This window comes from Humulus lupulus, chromosome 2 (genome assembly GCF_963169125.1).
Source record: "Humulus lupulus chromosome 2, drHumLupu1.1, whole genome shotgun sequence".
NCBI classification, from domain to species: domain Eukaryota; kingdom Viridiplantae; phylum Streptophyta; class Magnoliopsida; order Rosales; family Cannabaceae; genus Humulus; species Humulus lupulus.
In genome coordinates, this window is record NC_084794.1 from 224,471,783 (window position 1) to 224,496,872 (window position 25,090).

The 25,090-nt window shown below is 37.2% G+C and overlaps 1 long non-coding RNA gene and 1 other non-coding gene across 2 annotated transcripts; one reads left to right on the forward strand and one right to left on the reverse strand.

The window, feature by feature from the left end:
* Nucleotides 1–17,140: 17,140 nt before the first annotated feature.
* On the forward strand, nucleotides 17,141–19,543 carry LOC133819001 (uncharacterized). The gene is made up of 3 exons (XR_009886224.1): nucleotides 17,141–17,409; nucleotides 17,754–17,788; nucleotides 18,957–19,543. It is a non-coding gene; the product is annotated as an uncharacterized LOC133819001 (long non-coding RNA).
* A 1,350-nt stretch (nucleotides 19,544–20,893) lies between these two features.
* On the reverse strand, nucleotides 20,894–20,999 carry LOC133820784 (small nucleolar RNA R71). The gene has a single exon (XR_009887183.1). It is a non-coding gene; the product is annotated as a small nucleolar RNA R71 (small nucleolar RNA).
* Nucleotides 21,000–25,090: the final 4,091 nt, after the last annotated feature.

Consider the following 25,090-nt stretch of genomic DNA (forward strand, 5'->3'; position numbering starts at 1 on the left):
CAAAACCCAAACTTTGTTCTGTTCTTGCATGTTTTCCAAACCGAGAAAGCAAGATAATTTTGGCTTGTTCAACTCTGTGAGATCATTTTAGCAACCACTCCTCCAGTCGTCAATCTCTCTGTATCCGCAAGCTACTGTGTGTAAGTTTCTGTTATAGATCCCATATGTTTATATATATATTTTGTTTTTACATTTCTTAAATCGAAATATTTTAAGCGATTTATATTAAATTTAGCCTTTATGTTTTTTTATTCATATAAACAACTGTTGGATTTCAGCTCGAGTTTCGATGCACTCATGCATAGTTTGCTCGATGTATCCATATCCGATCTCATTTTGTGTCAAGGTCGGATCTTACTTTTACCACACACTTGAAAGTACTTAAGTGGTATGTAAGATAGGTAGTTTAGTTATATCTTGCTTTTTAGTCACTTTTCCTCTTCCTCGAGTAGTTCCTTGAGGTCATGAGGTCGAAACTATTGTTTCAAAATACTCCAGCCTCGATCTCGACTTAGCTCGAAGCAGGTTTATCTTTTTCCCAACTTGTGTCGATTAGTTTTAGCTGGTTTGTTCCAAACCTATTCAGGTCGTGTTTGGTTTGTAATCCATACACTAATTTTTTAATAATCTAGTTATGTCCAAGTTATCTTAGATCGCGCATCTGGTTATGTCCAGACACTTATTTCGAGCATATACTTATAACTTCTATGTCGGGTTAATGGTCCAGACACTTTCTAGTTTTCGTGTATGCTATATTTTCATGTCGGGTTAACCATCCAGACATTTTTCTTTTTATGTTATTTATTTTTTCAAACTTATGGTATGTATACCACTGATGCCCCCTCAATATCCTATGAGTGCTACCATAGGTTATTAAATTAAGAGAGTTTGCAAAACATACAACATAAAAAGAACAAGAATGGCTTTTGCTTAAAATCGAATATTTTATTAATAAAAATTATGTAAAAAATAACATGCTTGGTTACAATGATACATCATTCCTACACTATTGATAGTAAGGTCATAGATGCTCGCCATTCCAAGCTCGCGATACCAATTCTCCATTTAATCTCAGCAATTTATAGACTTTAGGTCGAATAATTGACTCAATTTGGTAAGGTCCTTCCCAATTAGGTCCAAGTACGCCAGCAGTCGGGTCCTTTGTAGCTAGGAACACATGCCTTAACACTAAGTCTCCCAATCTGAACTTCCTATCTCGAACCTTTTTATTAAAATATCGGGTAGCTCGTTGCTAATATGCTACATTTCTCAGTTGAGCTTCATCTCATCTTTCTTCAATAAGGTCCAGACTTACTTCGAGCTTGGATTGGTTCGAGGCTTGATCATAAGCATGGCTACAGATCGTGGGTATTTCGACCCGCATTGGTAACATGGCCTCGCATCCATATGCCAGGGAAAAGGGGGTATGCCCTGTTGAAATGCGAGTTGTGGTTCGATATGCCCACAAAACTTTGGGCAACTCCTCGGTCCAATTTCCCTTAACTTCTTCTAACCTCTTTTTCATAGAACTCTTGAGAGTTTTATTTATCGCTCCAACCTAGTCGTTCGCCTGGGGATGGGCAACGGAGGAAAAGCTTTTTATTACTCCATTTTTTTCACAAAAATGGGTAAATAATTCACTGTCGAATTGAGTACCGTCATCTGAGGCTATTTTCCATGACATTCTGTATTTGTAGATGATTTTTTTTACCACGAAGTCCAGGACTTTTTTCGAGGTAATCGTTGCTAGGGGTTCGGCCTAGGCCCATTTTGTAAAATAATCGACCGCAACCACAGCATACTTTACTCCACCTTTGCCAATTGGCAATGAACCTATGAGATCGATTCCCCATATCACAAATGGCCATGGGGAGGTCATCATGGTTAGCTCAGATGGCAGAGCCCGAGGAATTGTAGCAAATCACTGGCATTTATCACATTTGTAGACATATTCGAATGCATATGTTTTGATAGTAGGCCAGAAGTATCCTTGTCTTATGATTTTCTTTGATAGAGTATGCCCCCCAGTGTGGTCTCCACAAAATCCTTCATGAATTTCTTCTAGGATTTTCTTTGACTCGGGTGGAGTCACACATCGGAGTAATGGCATAGAATATCCTCTCCGATACAAACTTCCCTCCAAAATAGTGTATCTCAGAATCTATTACATTAATTTCTGAGCCTTGTTTTGTTCTGCTGGGAGAATGCTGGTTTTGAGGTAATCACCTATTGGGGTCATCCAAGTTGGTTCAGAGTCAATCATGCATAAGTCTTCCTCGTTAGGCTCGCTGATACTGGGAGTCGACGGGTACTCTATTGGTACTACATTTAGCGTGTCGGCCTCGTTGGATGTGGCGAGCCTGGCTAAGGCGTCCGCATTTGAGTTTTGTTCTCGAGGAACTTGCTCTATGGCATAAAACTCGAAATGTTCGAGTGTGGCCTTGGCCTTTTTTAAATATGTAGCCAACCTTATACCATGAGCCTGATATTTCTCTAGAATTTGGTCAACCACCAACTGCGAGTCACTGTAGCAGTGTATAGCTTTGGCCTTGAGTTCCTTGGCTATTTGGAGTCCTGCCAATAAAGCTTCGTACTCAACCTTGTTGTTAGATGCTTCAAAGCTAAACCTCAAGGCAGAGTGAAATCGCTTTCCTATTGGAGTGATTAATATGATTCCTGCCCTCGATCCATTTTCGTTGGAAGATTCGTCGACATAAAGTTTCCACAGCTCGCGGGCTGGGATTATAACTTCGTCCTCGGATACTCCTGTACATTCCATGATGAAGTGTGCCAGGGCCTGCCCCTTTATGGTTGTTCTCAAATGATAAATGATCTTAAACTGTCTGAGTTCAACAACCCATTTTAACAATATGCCCGAGGCCTCCGTTTTGGACAAGACTTGTCGTAGTGGTTGGTCAGTCAACACATGGATACGGTGCACTTGGAAGTAAGGTCGGAGCTTTCGAGATGAGTGGATTAGGCTGAGGGATATTTTTTCCATTAAAGGGTATCTCGATTCTGCCCCCAATAACCTCTTGCTGACATAGTACACAGGATTTTGTACCTTCTTGTCTTCTCGGACGAGCACAGCACTGATGGCGTGCTCGGTTGTAGTGAGATACAAGTATAAGACTTCTCCAGTGATAGGTTTTGATAAGATCAGAGGTTCAGCAAGGTGTTTCTTTAGATCTTGGAATGCGAGCTCGCATTCCTCTGTCCATTCGAATTTTTTGCCTCCTCTCAAAATGTTGAAAAATGGAAGACAGTGGTCTGTAGATTTAGAAACAAACCTACTTAATTTTGCCATCTATCTAGTTAAACTCTGGTAATCTTTATGCTTTTGATGTGAGGGCATATCAATTAACGCTTGGATGTTGTCAGGATTAACCTCTATTCCTCGCGCGTTTACTATGAAGCCCAGAAACTTCCCCGACGATACTCCAAAGGAGCATTTTTGGGGGTTGAGTTTCATGTTGTACTTTCGTAATATGGCAAAGCATTATTCGTGGTCATCTACATGGTTATCGTTATGTTTAGATTTGACTAACATATCATCAACATAAACTTCCATGTTATTACCTATTTGTTCGGAGAACATTGTGTTCATGAGTCTTTGGTACGTTGCTCTAGCATTTTTAAGCCCGAACCGCTCGTACATTGTAACAGTACAACCCTTTATCGGTTACAAAGCTCGTGTGCTCTTGGTCCGGTGTGTGCATGATGATCTAGTTATATCCAGAATAAGGATCCATGAATGACATAAGACTGTGCCCAGCTGTTGCATCTACGAGCTCATCGATCCGAGGTAGGGGAAAACAATCCTTTGGGCATGCCTTGTTGAGGTCAGAGTAATCAATGCAAGTTTGCCATGTTCCGTTGGGTTTCAAAACCAATACTGGATTGGCGATCCAATCAGGATAGAAGGCATCTCGTATGAACCGATTTGCCTTTAACCTGTTGACCTCTTCCTTTAAGGCTTTCTTTCTATCATCGTCCAGGAGTCTTCATTTTTGCTACTTCGGGGGGATGCTCTTGTCAATATTGAGTGCATGGCTTATCACATTTGGACTTATCCCTACCTTGTCTGAATGTGACCATGCGAAAACATCCTAGTTCTTCTTTAAGAAGCAAATTAATTGCTACTTTCTTTTTCAGAAAGGTTTTTCCCCACCTTCACCGTCTTTGGGGGATCGACTTCTTTGAGCTTGACCTCTTCGAGCTCTTCTAGCGGCTCGAGGTCAGCCCTCTCCTCTACTCTAGGTTTGATTTCTTCATCTATTTCGAAGATCGTGCCGTCCTCATTTTGGATTATGACAAGTGCCTGTGCACTTGTTTGTTTCTTCCCTCTAACAGAAATGCTATAGCATTCCCTCCCCGCGAGCTGGTCGCCTTTTAGAGTCCCAATGCCACTAGAAGTTGGGAACTTGATGGCCAAATGTCTCACAGATGAAACTGCCCCCAAACCCACTAGGGCGGGTCTCTCGAGCAGTATGACGAACTCCATCATCTTGGTTATAGAGACTGGATAATCTCCCAAGGTCACAGGCAGTTCAATGGACCCCATGCAGGCAATCCCTTCTCCTGAAAAGTCGTACAACGTGGTTGTGCAAGCTTTTAGGTCGCAAAGCGCGAGTCCCATCTTTTCTAAAGTTGATTTATAGAGGATATTCACCGAGCTCCCATTATCAATCACGACTCGGCGCACCCTCTTGTCCGCAAGCTGAAGGGTGATGACCAGGGGGTCATTATGGGGAAACTGGACATGAGACGTGTCCTCTTCAGTGAAAGTTATGGGTTGAGTTTCAACCCTTTGTTGTTTCGGGGCTATAGGTTCGGGTTCCTAAGGAGAACCATCACCAGTTTTTAGCTCATTTACATATCTTTTCTGGGCATTCCTACCTGATCCTGCGATATGGGGTCCCCCCGAGATAGTTATGACATCTTCTCTGTCAATCGGAGGGGGTCGTTCATCTTCCCGAGCTCGAGAGTTATCGTTCTGGGTAGGTGGTGCAGTTGCTGCCCTCTATCTGGTGGAAGCCTGATTGGGGTTTTGATTTCTTAAATATTGCCCAAAATATCCCTTCGAGATCAATCCTTCGATCTCGTCTTTTAACTGTCGACATTCATCGGTTGTATGTCCGATATCTCTATGGAATCTACAGTACTTACTAGAATCTCTTTTCTCCTTTTGGTTCCTCATGGGATCAGGTCATCTGAAAGGGACCTAGTTTTCATTAGCCAGTTTGATATTCTCCCGAGACTAATTGAGCTCGGTATACACTTTGTGTACGGAGAAGTATCTTTCCCCTTTCTTCTTCTTCCCCCCATCCACCTCGGGGATACTCCCTTCATTTTTCTTTCTCTTAGAAAGGTTTTGGCCGGGGGGTTTTGAAGTTGTAGGGTTCACCGAGGTTGAGGCATAATTTGCGTTTGTTGTTGTAGTTATGGGCTGAGAGGACATATTCAATGCTGACCGAGCCTCCTCTACATTAACAAACCTCTGAGCTCTTCGATTGAACTCAGTTAAGGACCTGACAGGCTTTCTTTACAAGTTTTCCCAGAGAGGACTTCCAGGCATTACTCTGACCTGAACGACCATTATCGTCGACATCTCGGGCTCGGGCCACTTCTAGGTCAAACCTTGTGAGGTAACCTATTAGTGACTTGTTTGGCTACTGTCAGACATTGGTTAAGGCTGAAGCCTTGGGCCTAATGCCAACCGTGGCTTTAAATTGTTTCTTGAAATCTCTCGATAGTTGATCCCAAGATGCGATCGAATGTCTTTTGAACTTTTCGAACCAATTCTTTGCTAGTCCCATGAGGGTGGCTGGAAATAACATACACCTGTGCTCATAGCCCACATTGCTGGCCTACATAATTGTGTCGAACGTGCTCAAATAGCTGTAGGGATCGGAATTTCCGTCAAATGGCGGGACATGAGGAATCCTAAACCCTTGAGGAAAAGGAGTGTTGGAGATAAGCGGGGCAAACGACTCGAGTTCTTCATCGAACTCTTCATCCCTTTCCCGGTTGCACTCATTCTGTAAGAGCCTGAACATTCTTTCCAACTGTTCAGTACTCTCTTGGACTGGATCTATAGGAGGCTTGACCTGGACCTCAATGGAAATAATAATAAATTATAACTCTATGCAATATATTACAAATAAATAATGATTGATTAAAAAGAGTTACAACTCTATAACTGAAAATTACAAATAAAAGAAGAAGGCGATGTAAGATGATAGAAATAGAAAATACAACTCTATTACAAAAGATACAAATAAACTATAAGTTTTTGAACAAAAGGAAATAAAAGGATTACAACTCTTAAACAAAAGGTACAAGTAAATAGAACAAGAAAAAATAGTAGAAAAGCAAATGGAAGAAAATAAGAATAAGAACAAAAACAATAAACTCTCACTCACACAACCAAAGTGAAGAGTGTTGGGGATCACCAACTTGGACAAGGTTTGAAACCTTTGTCCAAAAGATTATTTCCCCCTAACTCATGCACTAAGGGATCTCTCACAGATATTGGAAAATTTTTTTGGAATTATCAAGCCTCAAGGTGTTTCTAGCCAAGTGCTCTAATGGATAGAAAATGTTGTGTCTTACAAGTGAGCTATAGGCTCCTATTTATAAAGTTTAGAGACACCCTTTGAATTTCAAATTCCACCAACCCCCATGGCTGTTACCAATGTTTAATTAGATTAATATGGAATTAAAAATGAGATTTGGGAGTTATTTGGTTTTTTTGAGCCGTTCAACAAAGATTCAAAAAACTGAAAAAATTGTCAGTTTTTAGCCTGTGGCCGCGACCACAGACATTAGTGGCCGTGGCCACCAACATTCAGTGGCCGCGGCCACCAACCATTTTCAGCACTAAAAAATGTGATGTTTTTCCAAACGGTTCCAAACCCTCCCAAAACACATTATTGGGGTTAAAATCATATCTCTAACAGCCATAACACATATGGATTTATGAAATTCATCTCAATATTGTGTAACAACAAATTTACACAATAAAGGGTAATATTTGGAAGTTACAAATTTGTAACACCAAATATGTTACATTATTTGGATATATCTCATATATATAAGCATTGTAACTCTCTATTATATGTTACAATATGTGACACTCTTTGTCACATTTATTTAATCTAAAACATTATATTATAATATAATATAATATTACATTATATTATAAAATAATATAACACATATCCTCGTCGGCCCTGGGAGCAGGTGGTCCCCGGGAGTTAGACGAGTCACTCCTCTCGTCGGGATCGGGATCCACCATAGGCTGCTTCCCAGGCCGTCGGGGGTATTCGTCTTCATCAAGAATTTCCTCCTCAAGTATATTGGGATCGTTTGCAGCCATTGCTAATCCGAGAGGCATTCTGACTAAACAGACTCACACACTGTTTAATGGCTCTCAATGAAAGCACCAAACTGTTGACGCCGTTTTTCGTCAACTTAAAAATGAGAGCAATTAAACAAGAATATGTCAGAGGAAGTGAAATAAAAAGTTGAAAACGGGATCCTGTTATGTGGTTCAGCAGTTAAAATATGCCTAGTCCACGAGTCTGTGTTATTAGCACTTGGGAGTCTTCTAGAAACTTTAAAAGAATAGTTGCCCAGAGTTTTCTCTCAAGATCTCAAAACTTCCTTTCTTTCAAAATGGAGCTTCCTTCTCTATTTGTAGAGAAGGTTTCAGAATTCATTCCCACATATTTCGGGAATATATTATGTGAATCAAATAATATAATGCTAATTAATGCATTATTTGCTACGTCCATGATAATATCCCATAGAATGTAAAATCGGATAACTAATTACATCATATCCCTTAAACATAGGGATTTTACAACAATAAGCACATTCACATACAACCAACTAGCTTAGACACTGGATTCATTACACCATCGAGACCATTTGTCTATCACGAGCTCGTCATCTGGCTTCGCCTATACTCCCAACAAGTGACCTTTGACGAAGTCATCACATTTGAGCTTACACTTCTCAGGCTCGAACCATCTTATCTGAGGGCAAGAGATGCATCAACTTATACAAGTGTTGAACCTTTGCTATTGCGAGTTGCGAGCCTATCTCATAAGCTCGGAGCATCTTCGAGGCTACACACTGCTCGAGCTCACGAGGTCATCATTTACAGCGAAACTATCTCTGACTAGTTGATCAAATGATGACTGTGCTTATTTTGAGCTTACACCTAACGAGCCTAGATTTCAAGATCGTAATTCCTCATGCTAAAAATCTAGGTGTAACAAAGAGATTCAATTCATAGCTGAGGTGAATTTTCAATTATGTTCTTGGTTGGTTTTAGTTATGATTATAAGCTTGGAAGTTTGATTATGGAGTTGAATATTTGATGGTGTTTTGGGTGATATGAATCTTGGGTTTTATTGCTAGATTGGTGGTTATGTTGTGTTGAGGTTTGGTTTTGATATTGGGATTGTTGGGTTGTGTTTTTGGTTGAGTTTGAATTGAGGAAAATGTAGGGGAGTTAGGTTGCGGGGTTAAGTTGCGACCGAGTTCATGGGTGACGCGACTTGAGTGAACCCCAGAGCCTTCACAGGGCTGTGTCTAGTAGGCGCGCTGCGACCCTCAAGGGCAAGTCGCAGCCGGCCCCTGGCACCCAGACAGGGGGCATGTCTGTTTGGGTGGTGCGCCACGACCCTTGGGGGCAGGTCGCGGCCCGCCTGTCTGTTTTTGGCCAGGGTTAGTTTTACTTGGTTTTAAGCGCGGGTTTTCAAACTTTAATGCTCGAGATTGAATCTACTAACCATTTTAGTAGGATTCGAGGTCCCGAGGGCTAGGAATTGGTCCAAGAATCTTTTATTACTCATTTTATTGATGAGATTTCATATTTGGTTATGATTAGGTTACCTCTAAGGTCCTAAGGACAGGATTGTTCTCAAGGGTCGTTCTTAACTTATTTTACGCTCGAGCTTGAGGTAAGAAAACTGCACCCATTATGTGACATACATGATTATTGTTAAATCATGTTGATTGCTCTATATTTGGATATCTGTTGCATTATGAATGCTTGAATGCATTGTTTATATGAGCAATGCACTGACTTATTAGTCAGAAACGATAATGGTGTTAAGTGTTGGTCGTGAAGCTTTGACTTATCAGTCAAGATCGACAATAATACTGAGTGTTGGTCGTATAGAATTGACTTATGAGTCAAGAGAGGCAATAGTGCATTGAATGCTGGTCGATATGATTAGATCTAATCAACAAGAGCATTATATGCTCGTTCGACCTATTGGCCAAAGAAAACTAAAGCGCTTGGCTAGTCTATGGCTAGTTACTCAGAGCTAGGGCTAAAAGGCTTAGGCGACGTGTACATATGCGGTCGCTTAACCATCACGGCCAAGGTATTTCTCAGGGGAACTAGGGTTTAACCCTATTTTTGCTGCTTTGGTCGACGAATTGTTAACTTTTGAATTGTAATGACCATTTTGGATTGTAAATAACTTTGTAAACACTTTTATGGGATCCCATACACAGTTTAACGTTTTAAATAATTTAAATCTATTCCTTTTGACCGAGATTTTAACCCTGGCCCATTAATAACACTTAGATGCACATTTATGGCCTAATGACTCGTTTAGCGAGTTAAGCACTATTTAGAGTACACAGTGTGACGGTCTTGGCCAACCAAGGGATTACAGTGGGCCTGTTCATCCTCTTTGTCGGCAGTACAGAGGGGACATCCACTCTCCAAGGTAACCACAACTTATGTCAATGATAGGTGGGCATGCATGTCAGGGGATCTGGTGTGGTCCCCATTCCTTGATCCTATTCCAAGTGCATGGTTGTGAATCTTATACAAAGTAATGCCATGCCCAGAGAGCAATAATCTATATCGCCACATCGGACTCCACCCTTTGGACTACCTCGATAGGAAGGAATTCTTGAGCCCCAAGAAGGTAGTCAGAGATGTGTGTGGCTGGACACTTGATGGGCCAACAAACTTGTTTCCCCACCATATCCTTAGCGGCTGGCTGCTCCCCAAAGATTTGGACATATGTTTGGGAATGATATGTGTCGGTCAACTTACATGCCCCAAAAAGAGCCTCATTTGACAATGATTCGAAAAAAATAAGAGTAACAGTTTTGTATTTCAAATATACCAAATCTTCAAAAAAAAAAAAATTAGATGGATATATTTTTAATTTATTTTAGCTTATTTTTTGCTCTGTTTTCATTTTGAAACCCTCGCTACCTCTCTCCATCATTGTTTATCAGTCAATTTGTCCTCGACTCTTTCTTAGCCAACCTTTCAACATTTCTCTCTTATTTTTGTTTAATTTTTTATATCCTCATTTGTCAATTTCCATCTTTGACTATTCACCATCAAACTCTCACTACTCACCATTTTGGTTTGTTTGGTGTTCGAACCATCTGTTTTCAAGTATTTAGGTTTTCCTTAAAATGGCTATCATATCATCAGGGTTTGCTTCACCTTCTTTGAAAAAACCTCCTTTGTTGTTGCCCCCATTATATTAACATAGGAAATAACCTTGTTCTAGTTAGCTTGTATTGATCTCTTAGAGACATAACTGTGTATATATTTATATATATATATTGATATATGTTAATTAAAACTGATTTTGGAAGGTAGTGTGGTGGACTTGGACTTATACAGAACTTGCCATATCACTTGAACATCTTCATAAGATGACATGTCATTAGTTCATCATTCCGATCCGTCACTTTGCCTTCGTTTTTTGCATATGCCATTATGTGCTCAAAGAAGTAATGTTGATGTATATATATATATATAGTGGATGATTTATGTACTTGAGTGAGGTCTTGGGGATTCATTTTTTGAGGTTATTCTTTGGTATAGTAGTTTTAGGATTTTTGTAAATGATAAAGAAATCAATACTATAGAGGAGATTAAGAAAGAACCTTTTGATCTTATAGAGTTTGGATTTTGAAAGTATAATATTGGAAATGGGGTATAGGGATATGAACTTTTGTGTGAGGTTTGGTTAAGACAGTGACATGAAAGAAAAACTAATGAAATGAGTTTCAATATGAAAGCAATTGTTTCTGTTTTATGCTAATATGCAGGTTTTGTAACAATCTATTATAGTTTTTTAAAGTATGATTACAGTTTTATGTAATGTAAGAATACTTTACAATTTTATTATAAGTTCTGTTATTTTTTAGTTCTCTAACGATCGAACGATCTTGCTATTTTTACAAATCTGTTACAATTTCTTAATGTTAGATTTTTCAGTTTTATGATAATGTAATGTTTCATCACTGATTTGATATTTTTTTAGGCTATTGACTATTTTATCAAACTTGAAGAACACTATAAAGTTAGGGTGATTTTTCATTGAGGTTTTAAAAATATTGAGGCTATTAAAGATAAATTGACTGACTCCCAAAAAAGTTTTGTTTAAGGGTGTTCATCAAAAATCCCAACTCACACAAACCTCTCACACCGCACCAACTCACACAAAACTAAGTAGTTTTAAACCCTTTGCGGTGTAGTGTGGATTGTATTTATTTCCAAATCATGTGGTGCGGTGCCATGCGCAGCTTAAAATCTTATAATTACAGGAAAAAACCCGCCACATCGCATTGTATAAATATATTTTTTTTCATTTTTACTATTTAATTTTGATTTTAAACTTTTTTTTGTTCAAACTTTGGTTATCTTGTTTAACTTGAAACTTAAAAATTTAATTGTGTTGTTGAAACGTGAAACTGATGTTGTATTGTTAAAGTTTAGTGATGTATTGTTTATATTTAATTGTGGTCATTAATGTTGAACTTGAATGTTTCTAAATTATTTGGTGTTACTTGTAAACCGCCCACACTGCATTGCACTACACTGCATATTGTGGTGTGATGTCGTTTAAGGTCATGCATAGAGCAGTTGCAGTTTGGAAAATGACTTAAATACATATGCGGTGCGATCCAATAAAATAGCAAACTACCGCGCTTCGAGCACCCTTAGTTTTGTTAGTAAAACCTGTTTTGGACATTTTCGCAATATTAACCCCTTTGTCAATCAAGCTAAATTGCTAGACCATTTTTTTGTTGCATGTAAAAGGTTCTCGTGGGTTTATAACTTAAGTTTATATTTTGGATTTCTATATTATGCTATCTATCTGTGAAAGGTTGTTACAAGTTTGTTAATTGTTATTTTGGATTTACCTTATTTTTTATTTTTGTAAAAGTTTGTTACAAGCTTGTTAACTGTTATGTGTTATTTTGTTATTGGAATATTCGTTTCCAATACTTATATAATTATAATATTATATTCTATTTTTTAATATAAATTTTGGTGACAAGTCTGTAAATGTATAAATAATTAGTAATTATATGGTTTTTTTTTATGGATAGGAGTCTTTTTGTATCTTTTGCTTACGATATCATAAATATATATGAAATTATAATGTTTTATAATTAAATTTGGTTACGTTTACGTAACAAATATGGATAAAAATTTATAATATTGTTATGATAAATTAATGATAAACATTCTAAATAAATTATAATAATTTAAAAAAAATAGAAACAAGTATAATTTTTGTAAAACATGAAAAAAATACTAATAAAATTGTAACGCCCCAATTTTCTGAGACGTTACTTAGGGAGTCTGTTTAAAATAATAAACAATAAATACTTTATAACGCTAAAAAAAAAATTATTTCAAATTTAAAGAGACGATGAGATCTCATTATTTAAAAGTAAAAATGCTGGACGCTAGGTTTAATAACAACAACATAAAGAAAATAACTATTCAAGTCCGAAAATTTAAAACATGACATTCATTTCTAAAAAAAAACATAAAATAAGTGGAGCCCAGCCTCTAATATGTCTTGTCCTTTCCTTGAGCCCACACCACTCATTGTTTTGCTTTGCTTTTACCTGCACACAAAGTATCCGTAAGCTAACGCCCAGTAAGAAAAGCTATTTACGACGTAACTCCCCAAACTAGAAAATAAAAAATAAACATATCATAAACTTAATAATCATCGTGCGATACATAAGCACCATATCACACTAACATAATATGTGTTACACTCATACACATAAATACTAACAGGTCATGTTGATTGGACATGAAATGTAATCTGCCTTGCATGCGCTGTACTCACACTCGGCAATCCCACGGTGGCACCTAGTCTAGCTTGCGCTGTACTCACACTCGGTCGTTCCCTCGAGACATCGTTGCCCTGCCTGCGCTGTACTCACACTCGGCAGTTCCGTGGTGGCATCCTATTATCCTGAGTTATACACACCCAAGATAATTCCCGCAAGTGCTATACTCACACAAGCAGCTAGAATCTAGTAGCATGCCCACTCTATCATCTAAGCATGTCTACTAACTAAAATCCCTAGCACTATCCTCATGCTAGTCAATGTAATGCAACAATTCAGGTCACAAATATAATTACATAATTAACAAATAAGAAAACAATGTTGTACGCATAATGTACACCCTGTGCACAGATGTCCACTCTTCTTACCTTCAGCAGTGAATTGTCCACTGACGTGTCCCAAAACACTTGTTGTGTCACATCGACGACCGCTGGCTCCTAGACGTCCAATTACATAACAACAATTCAGGGAAAATAAAAATAGGCGTTAGGGTTTTATTTCGAAACCCTAATTATTTAACATGCATGACACGTAAATTAAAATCATTTTCCACAAAGGTTCAAACCTTTATATCACATGCACAAACAATGATGTTTCTAACATATCACATGAATTCATATAAGTATTTTTTATGTGAAAATTACTAAAATACCCTTTAATATTATAATTACATTAAAGACTCAATAATTTTCTAAAAATTATCATATAACAACAAAATTTAATAAACAACTTTTTCAAAACCCTAAATAATCAACAAAGACTCATATTAGACCAGAAAAATAATTTTTAACATTTATAAATTATTTTTCCTCAATTTCCCAAATAATTTAAATAATTCAAAATAATTATACAGCCTGCCCAAAATTCAAACTAAGAATATATAACTGTTCAAAAAGCCTAAATAAACTTATAAAAATTATTTTAGAATTTTCTGGACAATAAAACTATTTTTCTTAATTGATTTAATAGAAAAATCAATTAATTCAAGCAAAATACATAACAATTTAAAAATAAAATCTAACTATACAGACGGGTTTCTATACCATACAGTAACACATAAAAATTATCTAGGGTTCAGAACAGTAACATTAATATTTTTCATATTTAAAATATAGAATAGGCCAAATAAATAATAGAAATTACATAAATGATAAAAATTAGAAATAAAATTACAGAAACCCTTAGAATCTTATTTCAAACATATACAAAAATTCTCAAAAAATTTAGAATATCTTAAATAATTTTTCCACATTTATTTTCTTAAATCACATATTTAAAAGCAAATAATTGCAGAAAATGATCAAATACGATCAAAACTTAAATCTAAACGTACAAAACAATTATAAATCATAGAGAAATCATTCAAAAATAAACTCATATTTTTCTGAACAATAAAAATATTTTTCATAATTAATCTCTACTTAAATTTAAATAAATCATAGTAATTCAAAGAAGAATTAGAAAAATATCAAAATAGTTGGAAAATGCTCTAAAATTAATGTACTAATTTTTAGGATTCAAAAAACAAAGAAAAAACCTCCATAAATACCCAGATTGGGTTCGGCGGAGCCTCACCGGAATCTTCTACTTTTTCGTCGCCGGCGAGATTCTAACTCCTCTTTCCACTAGTTTTTGGCACTCCAAACTAGTTGGAATTTGTTTCCAAAGATCCCAGCACCTCAAATAACCCTTGAAGCTCAAGAAAACCGACCCATGATGGCCGGATCATGCTTGTTTTCCATGTCGCCGGTGTACTGCCAAAAATGGTGGTCAAAATACAAAATTTTGTTTTAGAGCTTTTTGATCCGTTTCTTTAGGTCCAAAATACTTCTTAGGGTCCCTCTAAGCTTTCTAAACACTTCAAACAAATCTGGAACTTCTCATGTTCCCTTAGATCCAAAATTATTCAAGAACACCCACTTTAATGGTGAAAATTTGTGATTTTTGAAAACGACATTTCTAGCCCCTTTTGTCATGTCAAAAACGTTCCTTAGATCATAGGAAAGATATTTCAAACACTCAAAACCACCCAGAAATTTCCTAGAGCTCTCAAAACCGAAATCTCTCTTTCTCTCTCTACAAAATTCAAGAACGTCTATTTTCTTCCACTAGTGCGACTCTCCCTCTCTTCCCACGATTTTGAACTGTTGAGAGGGCATCTAAATGGTGCTTAAACAAAAATGAAACGAAGGCTTAACCACTTGGTTTTTATTGACCGATTCTTTGCCTATGGTTAAGGAATTTCTTTTAAAATTAAATAAAAGAAATTGTGATCTTATTATAATTGATTTAAATTTTGAATTTAATCAGTTAATTGCATTTAAAATCATATTCTAATGTCATTTAAATGCCCCTCAACTAAATTCAAATATAGGGACATGATGGTCATTTCATAATTACATGCAATTACCATTATTTAATCCATTTAAATAATAATGCAATAAACCGTATAATAAAATAAAATGAATTCATATCATGTTATTAATATTATTATGCTCAAAATAATAATAACATTCACAACATAAATAAATAAATAAATAATTAAATTAACCCACTTAATTAATTATTTATTAGGCATTATGCACATGCCGAGATTTAAATCTCATTACAGGTTCTCAAGCATAAGAAATCGAGAATCTTTGTTATCATTAGAATCCATGCCTATCTAAACCCATAAATATGTAAAATGACAAAATACTCTCAGTGGAAAAATTATAAAATGACCCTTTCGAGAAAACATATATTATAAAAATATATATTTTATTATCAGAAAAGCATTATAAAACTAAAAATAGAAAATAAAGTGCTGATCACATTGGGGATCACCTCCCATGAGTTCAAGATAACAAAAACCTTGCCCGAAGCCACAAATGCATCAAGAACATGACCAATTTTATTATGATTTTTATTGAACTAGAAAATAAGGAAATTTAAAGCAGTGAATTTGTTTCAAAAGACCAAAAAGACATGGAGTTAGATTAAAAAAAAATAACAACATACACTTAGATAGGAAGATAGCTTGTACTCACTCGAGGTATTAAATTCTACAGAAAAATCTTCGCGATTTGTCACCCAAAAGCATTTTCTAGCATATGGCCTTAGGTTGGAGAGCATGTCCTTTATCCTTTTTAGGCCCGTTACCCTAATCTTGTAGAAATAGAAGAACTCTATATGCTCAGTGCAGACTTGAGGGTGTAGAAAAACTCGAAGTCCTTTGGAGTCATCGTATCATACATTTCCTTGTTGTTACACCCAGTTTTCGAGACCAGAAATTATGACCTCGAAAGCTGGACTCGTCAAGTATGAGCTCGAGATATATAAAACACATGTTTAAGGTCAAACCTCCGAGGCAAGATGGCAATCTCGAAGACATGTAACCTCGAGATTCTTTCCAGGCTCGAAAGGCATAGCACCGGGATACATCCGTTACCGAGTGCCTTCAGATCGAATAGTCCGAGCTTAAAGAGTGCAGGCTCGAATCATGACAGCCTCGATAGAATTTATCTGCTCCGAGGAGGTCTTGGAATAAGATGGCCAGTTCGTAACCTGTCTGTAAACCTTGACTGATGCGATGTTGATTGCTGATCTCGGAGATTTGATCACTACTACAAAAACACATTTTTAGGACACTTTTTTAAGGCACTCACCTAGATGCAAGTCCTAAAAACAACTCCTGGACTTTTTAAGACTCGCATTGCGAGTCCTAAAAACTTATGTGTGTCCTAAAAGTTACTATTACAAAAACTAGCTTTTAAGACATTTTTTTAGGACACTCAGTGAAAGTCCTTAAAAAATATATTTTTGGACTTGCAATAATTGTCCTAATTATTGATGTGAGTCCTAAACGACTGAAAAAATTTAAGTTAGTAGAGACTTTTAAGGCACACTTTGAGTATCCTAAAAGAGTATTGATAATAATAATAATAAATAAATAAATAAAGGTTAACTAGTAAAAAATTAAAAGCCCATCCCGTTTCCTTATACACTAAATACCCTACCTCACATCTCTAACTCTCTCAGCTGCACAAAGCCTAACCCTCACACTTTGTCTCCATTATCTTCCTCTCTCTCTCTCTCGTGCACGAAGCCTAACCTTTCCCTCTCACTCTCTCACTGAACGGCAAGATCTTGAAAACCAGGCGATGGGTGGAGTCTCAGAAACTAGGCGATAAGCGGGGTCTCCTCTCTCTCTCTGGCTGTACCACGGTTCTCCTTTGCTACTCTTTCTTCTTGGGACACTCACAATGACATGTAATGCAATAACTTACCTACTTAGTTTAGAGCTATTGTTTCTGATTTACTTTACGTTATACTAAATTTCATTTTTGGGACTGATTCATGGAGATGACCCAATTGCTAAATATGATTTGATTGTATTAGTATTTCCATGAATGGTTATCATTTATTGTTGAATTTATTTTTCAGGGAACTTAAGTTTCATGAAGTGAACAATTCTATAGTAGAAGCTACTGTTTAGAATCATTATGAAATAATGTTCATTCAAATTTAATGTCAAGTCATAACTACCTCTATTATATACGCATTGTTTTATGACTTAGTGTTTTTCTTTTTGTTCATTATAATTGTTTTGGCAGTGCAGAAATGAAGGACCCAATCATTTTTTAAGCGGGTAAGCTTAATCTTTTACTTTTCTGCCTTCTTGTCCAATTCGATATGTTGGTATATGGTATATGGCATTTGTTTAAACTATATGGTGCTGAAACTCTTTATTTCAAAGTTATGAAAAAAAAATCTCTAACTATTTGTTCTTTACTTTATTATGGTGGCATGGGATCATCTTTGTCAATTTGTTTGTGTGTGTTCTTTATGTTAACCATTTTTTGCCTACTCTTTAAATTTGTAGTGTATAACATTTTGAATTTGATGCTTCTGGTTTGCTTGGCAATACTTCTATTTCTTGCATGTGTATACACTTGTTGAATTTGTTTAATTTTTGGTCTCTTGAAACTTTTAGTGAGCAAAGAAAGTTGCTTTTGTTTCTTCTTTATATCTCTTACCAAATTAATTTCTTTATTCATATTTTTCTTTTCTAACTCATATTTATTATACTGTCGGGTAGTTGATATGAGCACATGTTTGGATAAAGTTTTGTGTATGTAATTTTAATCTAATAGAATCAATATATATATGTAATTCTTCTGTCACGTGATTAAAATAATGCATGGCATTTATAATAGATATGATTCTTTTATAATAGATAACATTATGGTAAAGTATATATTTTGATTTTGTATCTGAATTTTATTCATTGTTGAAGCTTTATTTGACCCGAAGGATTATTGTGAAAAGAAGTACTAATTTGTGTCTTGAATTTGTTTGATGAAAGGTACCTCTGAGATAAAATTATATTTAATTGATGATCTTGTATAGTTTTAGATGTATTTAAGTATTATTGTTTGATTTAATTATTGATCATCTTTTTAGTATAGAAGATGGCACATAACCTGTTTGATAATAAATGTGCTCATATAATTTTTTAATTTTATAGTATTGGTTTTTATTGAATAAATGCTGATTGCTAGGTGATAACTCTTGAATAAAGAGTTATTTGTCATACTTTTAAGCTTATGATAAACAAAAAAAGAATCAGCTGAGTGATACTTTTTAATGGTTTCATCTCATTTTATTATCCATTTTTTGGTCTTATCTTATCCTTTAATCTTTTTTGAAATATCTGAACATTTAATAGCACTTAGAGAGTTTTTACATGGTGCTCTCTGAAGAAAGCAAGAAAAGCAAACAGATTTTTATTAGGTGTTGCTTGTGATAAAATATAGGGATTGTTGAAGATAGGAGCTTTTGCTGCAGCATTTTTTTAGCAAAAGAAGGAGGAATCAGCAGCTCAAAAAGGAGGTCATGTGGCATCATTTATCCAGCTGTAAAGGAGTCTGACGTGGCAGTGTGGAAAAAGATATTAAATCAGCAGTTATTTTAGTAAGTGGGCCACGTGTGAGAGAAAGAAGGAGGGCAAAATAGAGAAATTAAAAGAAGGAAAAAGGAGAGGGTTGTACCCTAGCTAATTAAGGAAGGAGCAGCCTCCATTTTTGACAAGACTTGAGCCAGAAGGTTACTGTAGAAAACCAAAGAGAATATCAGATAAAAAAATGCCAGGAAGAAATAGAAGAGAGGTTCAAGAAAGGAGTCCAACCAAAGAAACTAAAGCATCATTTTGGATTTGTTTTTCTCTTCTTTCTAAACTCTATTGTATTAATTTCTGAGTTGGATTTTATCTGAATATTATGGGCTGTTTTGATTATGAATTAATGTATATGAAATCAGCCATGAACTAATTTCTTGGTGGCTTGAATTGTTGATGAACCCTATGTTATTATCTATCCATTTCTTGCACTTTATTTTAGTAAAATCTCCCTTGATCATTCAAGTGTGCTTAAATTGATTTCTTGTTGTTGTTTGGCCAGCAATGGCAAGTTATTTTAATTATATTTAATGCTGGAAAGGTTGAATGTAATAGGAAAAGCTTGAATGACACAAGTCATAATCTAGGTTAGGTTATGTGAGTAATTAATATAGGGATATGTTAATTACCTTGTGTAACATATGAGAAGTGAACTGTGATTGCATTCTTAAATCTGATTTTTGCATAGGAATATGTTTAATTAGGTAGAAGAATTACGGTCATAAGATTTGGGAAAGTTTTATGCGTGTTAAATGAACTTTTTGTTATCCTGGGAGTTTTGCTAAAAAAATGCTGCAGCAATACGTTCGCAATGTGTTCAGGAAAAATAATATAGGGGGATTCAATGATTCAAGTCCATTTTAAAATTTATATATTTCTCTCAAGAATCTTGTTCAGTTTACTTTGAGTAATTTTACTTTCTTTTTATTGGGTTAAATTGGAAAATCAAAGACATTCAAATTGTTCACTAGTGTAATTGTTTAGTAATTAATTTTTGCATTGAGTTTTAATTTGCAATCCCTGTGGAGACGATCTTGAATACTTACTACTTTATTACTTGTTTTGTGACTGTGTACACTTGCACATTTTAATTGAATCAATTTTCACAACAAGTTTTTGGCGCCGTTGCCGGGGATTGAAATTAGAATTTCTTGTAAAATCAATTACTTGCAATTTATTTTTAATTTTTTTCTGTTTCTTTGTTGAGCTGACTTTGTTTGCTTGCTCTTGTGTTTTCTTAGGTGATTTACTATATGAACGAGCAAGAAGACATTGAACTAGCTCCTATTGACCCCGAGATTGAAAGAACAATTAGAAGAAGACTAAGGGAACAACGGGCTCAAAATCGCCTTAATATGGCTGAAGAGGTTGAAGGAGTTGAGGGTGCTAATAATTTCACTAATACAATTGCTATGGCTGATGATAGAGAGAGAGCCATAAGGGAGTACGCTGCCCCCATGTTTAATGAGTTAAACCCGGGCATTGTTAGGCCTGAAATTCAAGCACCCCAATTTGAGTTAAAGCCCGTGATGTTCCAAATGTTGCAAATAGTGGGTCAATTTAGTGGGCTGCCTACTGAGGATCCTCACCTTCATCTTCGTTCATTTTTGGAGGTGAGTGACTCCTTCAAGCTACAAGGAGTGACTGATGAGGCCCTAAGGTTGAAATTGTTCCCTTTCTCTTTGCGGGATCGAGCTAGAGCTTGGCTCAACACTCTTCCTCCCGACTCGGTGACTACATGGAATGAGTTGGCTGAAAAATTCCTGATGAAGTACTTTCCCCCTACCAAAAATGCCAAGTTTCGCAATGAAATCATGTCATTTCAGCAGCTGGAAGATGAATCATTCTGTGAAGCGTGGGAGAGATTCAAGGAATTATTGAGAAAGTGCCCACACCACGGGATCCCACATTGTATACAAATGGAGACTTTCTACAATGGGCTCAATTCTTCCACTCGTATGGTGTTAGACGCCTCAGCCAATGGGGCTATTCTCTCTAAGTCCTACAATGAAGCCTATGAGATTTTGGAGAGGATAGCTAGCAACAATTATCAATGGTCCAATGTTAGAGCCTCAACAAGTTGAAAAGTGGCTGGTTTACTTGAAGTTGATGCATTGACAGCTTTGACAGCTCAAGTTTCTTCAATGACTAACCTTCTCAAGAATATGAGTTTGGGGGGAATGGTACAGCCAGCTGCTATGGGCCAAGTGGCAGATGTTTCTTGTGTTTATTGTGGAGATGGGCACACATTTGACCGCTGTCCATCAAATCCTGCATCAGTTTGTTACTTGGGGAATCAAAATGTGAGCCGTAACAACCCATATTCGAACTCTTACAATCCGGGTTGGAGGAACCATCCGAACTTCTCATGGGGGGGTCAAGTAGCTAGTTCAAGCGGAGCACCCATGCAAAACAAGCCTACATATCCACCGGGGTTTTCTCAACATCAACAACAAAGAGCTCAACCATTTCATCCTCAAGTGTCTCAATCAAGCTCTTTGGAGAGTTTAATGAAGGAATATATGGCCAAGAACGATGTTGTAATTCAGAGTCAAGCGGCATCCTTGAGGAATCTAGAAACTCAGCTGGGGCAGCTTGCTAATGAGCTAAGGAATAGACCACAAGGCACTTTGCCTAGTGATACAGAAAATCCAAGAGAAGATGGCAAGGAACATTGCAAGGCGGTTACCTTGAGAAGTGGCAAAAATGTGGAATTGACTGAGGATAATTGTACTAGAAACAGCGAGCCCACTTCAATCCAAAGTAGTGTGGACAAAGGAGACAAAGATGTGAAATCAAAAAAATTAAATGCTGATCCTGAAGCAATTGCTGCAGCAATTCCTCCGCAAAATGCTACAGGAGAGCCTACAAGCAAGCCACCTCCACCATTTCCTCAGTGCTTTCAAAAGCAGCAGCAAGACAGCCAATTCCGGAAATTTTTAGATGTTTTGAAGCAACTTCGCATCAATATACCGTTGGTGTAAGCTTTGGAGCAAATGCCCAACTATGTGAAGTTTTTGAAAGACATTTTAACTAAAAAGAGGAGGCTTGGTGAGTTTGAAACAGTGGCGTTGACTGAAGGGTGTAGTGCCATATTAAAGAGTAAAATTCCTCCTAAATTGAAGGATCCGGGCAGCTTCACAATTCCTTGTTCTATTGGTGGTAGAGACGTTGGTAGAGCACTTTGTGACTTGGGGGCTAGTATCAATTTGATGCCCATGTCAATTTTCAAGAAGTTGGGGATTGGAGAAGCAAGACCAACCACAATAACTTTGCAATTAGCGGATCGTTCTATGGCGCACCCGGAAGGAAAAATTGAAGATGTACTTGTGCAAGTTGACAAATTCATCTTTCCGGCTGATTTCATCATCCTTGATTATGAAGCGGATATAGATGTCCCTATTATCTTGGGTAGGCCATTTCTAGCTACCGGGAGGACCTTGATTGATGTACAAAAAGGGGAGCTTACTATGAGGGTGAATGACCAACAAGTGACTTTCAACGTGTTCAATGCTATGAAGTTTCCGGATGAGGTTGAGGAATGTAATAGGCTAAGTGTAATTGAGTCTATTGTTGCTAAAAAAATTCCACAAGGAAGTTTGTAAAGATGGAATGGGGGTGAGGTCACTTGAAGAGCTTGAAAGCTTAAGTGAAGAGGAAGAAAGCTAAGTTACATGGGTGGAGTCAAAGTAGCCTTTTGCCAAATTTAGGAGGCCTTTTGAGTCATTGAACTTTTCGGAAGGGAATTTCAAGCCTCCTAAGCCTTCTATTCAAGAGCCACCAAAATTAGAGTTGAAGCCTTTGCCTAGTCACTTGAAGTATGCCTATTTGAGAGATGATGAGACCTTGCCTGTGATTATTTCAGCCATGTTAGGAGCTGGAAAAGAGAGTTTGTTGCTGGCTGTTTTGAAGAAATACACAAGGGCTATTGGTTGGACTATGGCGGATATCAAGGGGATAAGTCCTTCATTTTGTATGCATAAAATTCTGTTGGAAGATTGCTGTAATAATTCTGTTGAGCAGCAGCGAAGGCTTAATCCTATCATGAAGGAAGTGGTTAGAAAAGAGATAATTAAGTGGCTGGATTATGGCATTGTTTACCCAATTTCAGACAGTTCTTGGGTCAGCCCGATTCAGTGTGTTCCTAAAAAAGGTGGAGTCACGGTGGTGGCTAATGAAAACAATGAGTTGATTCCCACAAGACAAGTGACGGGCTGGCGTGTTTGTATGGACTATCGGAAGTTGAATAAGGCTACTCGCAAAGACCACTTCCCGCTGCCATTTATTGACCAAATGCTTGATCGATTGGCGGGAAAGGAGTTCTATTGTTTCCTTGATGGGTATTCAGGCTATAATCAAATTTCCATCGCGCCGAAAGACCAAGAGAAGACTACCTTTACTTGTCCTTATGGCACCTTTGCCTTTAGGAGGATGCCTTTTGGGCTGTGCAACGCCCCCGCCACTTTCCAACGTTGTATGATGGCAATATTCTCAGATATGGTGGAGAAGTCTCTTGAAGTCTTCATGGATGATTTTTCAGTATTTGGGGAGTCTTTTGACACTTGTTCGGCTAACTTGGAGCAAGTTTTGGCTAGATGTGAAGAAACAAACTTGGTACTCAATTGGGAAAAATGCCATTACATGGTTCAAGAAGGCATTGTGTTGGGCCATAGAATTTCTAACAAGGGCATAGAAGTGGATAGAGCAAAGCTGGAAGTTATAGAAAAATTGCCACCACCTACTATAGTCAAGGGGATTAGAAGCTTTTTGGGGCATGGGGGCTTCTATAGGAGGTTTATAAAAGATTTTTCAAAGATTTCTAAGCTCCTTTGTTCTTTACTTGAGCAAAATCGAGCATTTGAGTTCACCAAGGAGTGTCAAGAAACATTTGTGACTTTAAAAAAGGCTCTTATCACCGCACCCATCATTGTAGCTCCGGATTGGTCTCTCCCCTTTGAATTGATGTGCGATGCTAGTGACTTTGCTTTGGGGGCTGTACTTGGGCAGCGAAAAGATAAGGTTTTTCATTCCATTTATTATGCAAGCAAGACATTAGCCGATGCCCAATTGAACTATACTACCACCGAGAAAGAGCTTTTGGCGGTGGTGTTTGCTTTTGACAAGTTTAGAGCTTATCTTGTGGGGACTAAAGTGGTAGTTTATACAGACCATTCAGCAATCAAGTATCTAATTGCCAAAAAGGATGCTAAGCCACGACTTATTCGATGGGTGTTGCTTCTTCAAGAATTTGACTTGGAAATTCGAGATAGAAAAGGAATGGAGAACCAAGTGGCTGACCACTTATCTAGACTTGAAGCTGGAAGTGAAAAACAAAATGAAGGGCCTATTAAAGAGACATTCCCCAATGAGCAATTGTTGGTTGTGAACCAAACCACTACTCCATGGTACGCTGATTTTGTCAACTATTTGGTGAGTGGTTTGCAGCCAACTGATTTGAATAGGCAGCAACTCAAGAAGTTCTTTCATGAAGTGAGATTCTATTATTGGGATGAGCCCTATTTGTACAAACAATGTTCAGATAGAATCATGAGGCGTTGTGTGCCTGAGGAGGAAGTTTCTAGCATCCTAGAGCATTGTCATTCAGCTCCTTATGGTGGACATTTTGGGGGGCAGCGGACAGCCGCTAAGGTTTTTCAATCGGGGTACTATTGGCCTTCTATCTTCAAGGACGCTCATGAATTTGCTAAGAGATGTGATCATTGCCAGCGTGTTTGAAATATTTCAGCAAGGAATGAAATGCCCTTGAATAGCATCCTTGAAGTGGAATTGTTTGATGTTTGGGGAATCGACTTCATGGGGCCATTTCCACAGTCATTTGGCAATTTGTATATCTTGGTGGCGGTAGATTACGTCTATAAGTGGGTTGAGGCAGTGGCAAGTCCTACCAATGATTCCAAGGTGGTCATAAAGTTCCTACATAAGCATGTGTTCACCCGCTTTGGCACTCCAAGAGCTCTAATAAGTGATGAGGGC